Below are 7935 nucleotides of genomic sequence, written 5' to 3' on the forward strand. Positions count from 1 at the left end.
TCACCTCCTCCACTTTCCCTAGAAAATAATCCGTAATTGAAAAAGGGAAAACAGCAGCTACTCAATTTTCATTTGTATTCGATATTTAAAAATTATTTTATTGCACATAATTTGAGATTTTAAATTTTAATATTTTTAATATTTAATTATTTTAATTTGAGATTTTAATTTTTTGTTTTATGATAAGAATAGGTGATAATATTTTTATCAATATAATAAAATAAGTAATATTTATATAAATAAATTAATTATTATAATAAGTACCTCATTGAAAAGAGCCTCTTTTTTCTCTAAACCCAAAACCCTAAACTCTTTTCCCTTAGTTAAAAAAAGGTATAAGTTGCCAAACGACATGTTAGCTTACATGGAATTTTCCATACTTATAAAGCCGCAAAACAGAACCACTTTTTTTCTCCTCTTATCCTTGTTTTCTGCCCGTAGATGTTGCCAAATGCCCTCAACATCGAACCAAGCCAAGATTGAGCCTGCATATGTTTAAGCCTAGCTTGATCTGAATACTCTGAATTCAAGTATAACCTCAAACCCAAAAATTTTAATTAACTTCAAACTCGAACTAAAGCCAGGTTCAAGCTCAAACTTACATTTAAAACTACAAAAAAAAAAAATTATAAAAAATAAAGAAAGTATTGTGATGAACTTAGTACTATTGAACGCTATCATAAAGGAGTTGATGATTTTGCAATAAACAAACTAATTAATAATAACCAACTTAATAGACCTAAAAGAAAGAGTAAACACCTCCATCAATGGTGTTTATTCTATTGCCAAACAATAACATTATTTTGAGGAACCCAAAAGGGTTGAACGATTAATCGTTTATGTGGTTTGAGGTAAATAAGAGCAACTATTAACCAACTAAAGAGAGTATTGACAAGAACAATTAGAGTAAAATGTATTTTCATTAAAAAAATTATGCTAATGAGTCGGCTCATGAGCTAACATGCTAAGCTTGAAAAATCTCAAGTTTGACTTGTTATACTTAATGAACTTTATTTCAAGTCTGAGTTCGAGACAAACTCAAGTTATAATTGAATTGAACCAAGTTTTTTTCGAGATGAGCATGAACAGTTTACAAACCAGTTTAGCTTGGTGCCAATCTACCTCTGCCATATGGGTGCTACCTATTCCGAGGACTTCAATCTGAAGTCATTCTCCAAGTCACTGGGACTTCATAGATAATTACTCTGAATGGTCGATTCAGTGGGTTAATCCCTTCTTCCAACACCCTGCTCTTGCAAGAATAAGAACTTGTTCTTTCCTTCAATTCCATACACGAGAACCGCTATCAAAAACCCATAAAATCTCTCATCTTTCTCACCTGAGCTGCATAAGAACACCATATTGATCTCCAAAGTCTCATTTCTTGTCTTCCTTCTCATCGTCCATGAAGAACCTCTCGATTGGTTACGAGCAAAGCTAAAACTATAGCATCCTCAATTAGTTTTCTGCTCTAAGTTAGCTCTCTCTCACCCATATTGATCAACTTTTCTCGTGATAGTTACACTGATGGACTCTAAGATAGGGATGCAAGCAAAAGGATGGCAAAGGGTTTAGTACTCTCAAAATAGAAGAGACTGAAACTTCAAAAGTAGGATTGAAAATAGGAAATGTTCCATGTTCCCTGCAATAGCAATATTATTCAAGACAATAGAACTAGTCTATCAGAGCTCAATTAAGCACAATTACAAGCTGATAGAGTAGCAGTTTCATCTACAAAAGATGTAATAGGGCAACTTCTCTACTACTTTTTCCAGGATAGTGACTAAGGCAGGAAGAAAATGATAATGGCTTTAGCAACAAACATCCCAGAAGCTTCAACTTTCAAATTTGGATGTCTGTACAATTCAATCTTCTTCCCTTTCTGAGAGGAGACCACAGGGCAGCAACTTTTCTGAAGAGAATAAAAGAAAGTAGTCAGAAGTCTCTTCACGGCTTTAAGTGCATGTTTAAAATAAGATTTCGGTTACATATCTCAGAAAAAGCTAAAATCCCTAATGTATTTAATTTTGTTCTTGAAAGAGCAATCAGAGAAGAGAACAAAAAATTATCAAAACTGGAATCTTTCCATTAAATTTACAATCATATTACAGAATAGCAGGAATTCTTCATAACCCTGATTTCTTTAAAAAAAATATAACTGCATTGCTAAAAAGAAGATTACCTGCATAAAATTGTATCTTTCTCTTCCAATTGATTCATTCTAAGCAATAGCAAAATAATTCAAGATGGGGTAGTGACCAAATTTGTCTTTTCTCTTTAAAGGTGGGAGATATTCTTCAGCTAAAATGTAAGTACTTAACAGTTATTTTGATTTACATTACACCCACCAAATTCAAATCAAATTTTCCCCAGAATTTCACTAGGGAAAGAACTCAAAATGACATTTTCAGAGTTCCCTTCAACAATATATAGACTCGGACGTTTACCAATTGTAATGCAGAAGACTTCACTCCCTGCATCTACAACAAGGTATCCTATGAAATTTTTTTTTTTTTTTTTGCAACTTTGGAAGAATACTTAAGCAACCAACCACTCCACCTCACAAGACCTCTCTTAATCCACTAAAACCAAGAGACATATGTAGTTCAACAAATCCTCAGTAAAAGTACAAATATGCCAATGCCTTGAATGAAGGCCTGTCCAGGAATTTTACCGTTTTTTTTTTCCAGCTTGGCTTCATTCTAGCAACCATTATTGCTACATGTCCCAAGTGCACCTCTAGGAAGAACTGCAGAAACCGAAGTTAACTTCAAGGAAAACTATAGGGGGTAGCATCTCACTACCTGCACGCCAGAAGATTTGTACCTCTAGACATTAAAAGATTGCAGATATCACTAGGATGTATTTCAAAAGACTCTAGCATAGAACGATCTTTTTATGCTTCTTCTACATAAGTGGTCGGAATAAAAAGGGAACCTCAAGTGCTTCTTCTACACGTGCTTTTGCAGCCTCTCCTAGAAAGCCTTCAACCACCCACAGTGGATCTTTCAATGAATCCAAGTTGCCAAAGTTATATTTTGAGCTTCGGACTTCAGAAGCGCCTTGGCGTTATTTCCTCACCCACTTTCTGGCCCACTATAGTTGCAAAAGGCATCTATTGTTCTATAATTGATCGACCTTCTTGGTCATTGCAATAACCACAACCTTAACCCACCCTTCCGGCTCTTTGTGCCTTTTTAGAAGCTCTTTTTCAAGCTCTGCTCACTTGTTCATGCAAATCAAACTTGTGGATCTGTTGCAGTAAGAATTTCCCTAGAACCTTTACAGTCCCTTGAAATTCTTTGACATCTATTTTCTTTCTCTTTGCATGTCTATGTTGCAATAGAAAGGTGGTTACTAATTCCATCCCTTCCCATTTTTGCATCAGCTACAATGCATCAAACATACCTTGGTTGGTCTCTCAACCCAACACTTGTTTTTTTTTTGGGGGGGGAATGTTGATAATTTTATTTCAAACAAAGAGAAGATACATAAAGGGAGAACTGTTAGAATTTTTATAATCTTAAATCATAATCCAAATTTTTCATCACGCTAGATTATTAGGATTCGGGATACATACCTGGATCCAATCCGAAATTTCGTCTGATGGGGAATTACTAAGATGAATAGATGGATGGTTTTATGATCTTCCTCAACTAAATCACCTTTATTCTACTAGGGGACCGTCGTGACTCTTCCGGATGGGGAGAAGAGAAACCACGTTGGATTTAGTGTATCGGGAACCACAACCCAGATGTTTTAATTATATTGTTTAATTAGGGTTCCCATAATTCTCTAATTAAGACAATATGGGTATCTACTCAATTGGCCCATATTCATTCTTTAACAGTCTATGGGCTTACCAAAATTAGACCATTTAATTTTAGCTCATATTAAATATAATTGAATAAAATATGTTACCCAACTTATGAAACGTGAGTTTCCTAACAATCTCCCACTTGGGTTACATATCATTCATGAAACAATTATATCACAAATTCTTTAGGCACGCATCTGTATACTATGGAACCATCTTATATATTAATAATGGAACCACCGTGACTATCATCACAATACAGTAGTGACTAAACCACGATGACCACCATATTAATACACTCAATGACATAGCTCAAATATGGATGAGTAACATGGAAATTACATGCAATGTGATATCGTACATGCCTATTTCCAATTGGTCATTCTTTAGTCTTTAGTGAGATCTTTCCAAAGTCCTTAATGCAATGCGAACATTGCTCATAAAAGAAACACAAGCAAGTTCAAAAAGAATCTAATAAATAATTAATTTTATTATGAAAAAATTGAATAACTCCATGTCTAAAGCAAACATATAGTACATAAATGACTCCCACTAAACCAAGGTATCCTCAGAAATGTGCTCATGAAAGACCTTAGGCGTTAAGCCCTTGGTTAATGGGTCTGTTAGCATAACGTATCCCTTTATGTTCTATAGAAATCTGCTTATCCTAAACTCTCTCCTTAACAACTAGAAACTTGATGTCGATAAACTTCAACTTCTTCGAGCTCCTGTTGTTGTAGGAATAAAGTACCGCCGAGTTATTGTCACAATAAATCTTTAATGGCCTATCAATGCCATCTACCACACGCAGCCTAGTGACAAAGTTTCGCAACCATATTCCGTGGTTGGACGCCTCAAACAAGTAATGAACTCCGCAACCATGGTTAACAAGATAGCCATAATAAGGAGTAGTTATAGTATAATTAACAAGATATTTTTATAACTTAGGAAACTGAGCTTAATACCCACTTATCCCAAATAAACATAAAAAATCATAATACTATAACTTACCAACCAAGAGATTATATTTATTTTTATAATGGTAGAACTTTATCAACCAATGCCAAAGAAAACAGAGTCAACAAGCCTTTAAGAAAATACTATGAAACATAGAAGATAACAACACAGAAGAGAAAAATTAAGAGAGTGATAGTCAAGGAAACATATCAGGAGGTTGGTTCTTAGTCTCCACCATAGCCTAAGGTTGTTCTTAGGATGTTGTATGAAAACAATATATATATATAAGATCTTGATCTATAATACAACAAACCTTAAATCTCTTAGCCTAATCAAAGACTTTTTGGACAAATTCATGACAACCCAAGTTTGAGGAACTAGATATTCTTTCTGCGAAAAAAAAATTAGGGACAAAAAGAATAGAAGGAAGTGCGAGAATGAACCTACCCCCACTATGTGACCCGTTTCCTCAATGTCTTCCACCTTCCTGAAACTACTCCACGTGCCTACCTTGCTTCGCAAGATCTACGACATAGAAAGTTTTTTACTACCCATTGATGACAATCACAACAGGTTCATGTCTCTCAGATAGGACAGATAGTTACCTTTCACAACAATGAATGAGTGAGAGCTTAAAAATATTTGTCTTAACTTTTTTCTCCATGTTCCTCATAGCAAGTTGGTAGAAAACTGTCTGGCCTATCTGAAGGACCTGAACCAATAGGGTTTCTTGAAAATGTCTTCAAGTGAAATTGACTTCCTGTTTCCGATGCTAGAGAAACAAAAGGTGAAAAGATAGCCATAATAAAGAGTAGTTATAGTATAATTAACAAGATATTTTTATAACTTAGGAAACTGAGGTTAATACCCACTTATCCCAAATAAACATGAAAAATCATAATACTAGAACTTACCAACCAAGAGATTATATTTATTTTTATAATGGTAGAACTTTATCAACCAATGCTAAAGAAAACAGAGTCAACAAGCCTTTAAGCAAATACTATGAAACATAGAAGATAACAAGATAGAAGGAAACATATATAGAGGTTGGTTCTTAGTCTCCACCATAGCCTAAGGTTGTTCTTAGGATGTTGTATGAAAACAATATATATATATAAGATCTTGATCTATAATACAACAAACCTTAAATCCCTTAGCCAAATCAAAGACTTTTTGGACAAATTAATGACAACCCAAGTTCAAGGAACTAGATATTCTTTCAGCGAAAAACAAATCAAGGACAAAAAGAATAGAAAGAAGTGCGAGAATGTACCTGCCCCACTCTGTGATCGGTTTCCTCAATCCCTTCCACCTTCCTGAAACTATTCCACGTGCCTACCTTGCATCACCAGATCCACTCCATAGAAACTTTTTTTACTACCCATCGACGACAATCACAACAAGTTCACGTCTCTCAAATAGGACAGATAGTTACCTTTCACAACATTGAATGAGTGAGAGCTTAAAAATATTTGCCTTAAATTTTTTCTCCCTGTTCCTCAAAGAGTTCGTAGAAAACTGTCAGGCCTATCTGAAGGATCTGAACCAAGATATTTTTATAACTTAGGAAACTGAGCTTAATACCCAATTATCCCAAATCAACATAAATAATCAAAATACTAACTTACCAACCAAGATATTATATTTATTTTAATAATGGTAGAACTTTTTCAACCAATGCCAGAGAAACAAAGAAAACAACCTTTAAGCAAATACTAAGAAACATAGAAGATAACAAGATAGAAGAGAAAAATTAAGAGAGTGATAGTCAAGGAAACATATTAAGAGGTTGGTTCTTAGTCTCCACATAGCATAAGGTTGTTCTTAGGATGTTGTATGAGAACAATATATATACATAAGATCTTGATATATAATACAACGAACCTTAAATCTCTGAGCCAAATCATAGACTTCTTGCACAAATTCATGACAACCCAAGTTCGAGGAACTATACTCCCCAACAAAATGGATTGGTAGAGAGGAAGAATAGAAAACTTTTGGAAGTAGTGCGTGCCTCTCTCTTTGGCATGAACATGCCTCAATTTTATTGGGGCGAAGCTGTCAAATCTGCTGCATACCTTATCAATCGAACACCTTCTCGAGTTATAGACTTTCAAACACCTCAACAAAAACTACACTCCCTAATTTCCATTCCCCATCTTCCAAATCTTGAACCCCGGGTTTTTGGGTGTACTGTATATGTTCATATCCCAAAAGTCTTACGAAATAAACTTGATCCATTTGCCAAATGATCTATTTTTGTGGGCTATTCTAATTTTCAAAAAGGATATCGGTGCTATGATCCACACACCCGAAAGCTCTATATAACTCTAGATGCCTCTTTCCATGAATTACAACATTATTACTCAAGGGGAGTCTCTTCGAATTCTCTTCAGGGGGAGAGCTCAAGTGAAGAGAATGTTCAATAAGGGAATAGCGGAGGGGATGAGTTTGCTAAGTTAGAAGCGTTGAATGAACTTTTGAACCAACCAAGTCGTCATGATGTACAACAAGACTGTGCTCCCAACCATGAAGCCGAGAGTGAATCATTAATTTCGCTTGAAGAATCCTCATAGTTGCCTTCGTCTGCACCATCAACTAAAGAATCTACCCAGAATGTTCCTTCTCAGGTAAATACGAATCATGTGTTTGATGAATCTATTGAAACCTGTGTTCCTACAGAAAATATAACTCCTAGATATCCACAAAGATTGAATTGGGGAGTTCCAAAGAAACAATATGAACCTGATCTTGATGCTAAAACAAAATACTCGATCAACAACTATGTGTCCTCCCATAGGTTGACTAAATCATATGCATTAACTATTGATCAATTATCCAGGGTTTCTATTCCTAGTAATGTGCAGGATGGAAAAAGGCGATGAACGAAGAGATGAATGCTCTACAAAAGAATGCCACTTGGGAACTTGTTTCACAACCTAACGGAGTGAAGACAATTGAATGTCGATGGGTGTTCATGGTGAAACTCAAACTGGATGGAAGTATTGAAAGATATTAAACTCGGCTAGTTGCAAGGGGATATACGCAAAGGCATGGGATAGACTATTAGGATACTTTTGCACCAGTAACTAAGATCAATACAATTCTCATTCTTATATATATAGCAGCAAATCGAGACTGGCCTTTGCAACAAATTG

This window comes from Aristolochia californica, unplaced genomic scaffold (assembly GCF_029961685.1).
Source record: "Aristolochia californica isolate CCGP_79_NKW_82.1479 unplaced genomic scaffold, dmAriCali1.0.hap1 SCAF_14, whole genome shotgun sequence".
Classification (NCBI taxonomy): domain Eukaryota; kingdom Viridiplantae; phylum Streptophyta; class Magnoliopsida; order Piperales; family Aristolochiaceae; genus Aristolochia; species Aristolochia californica.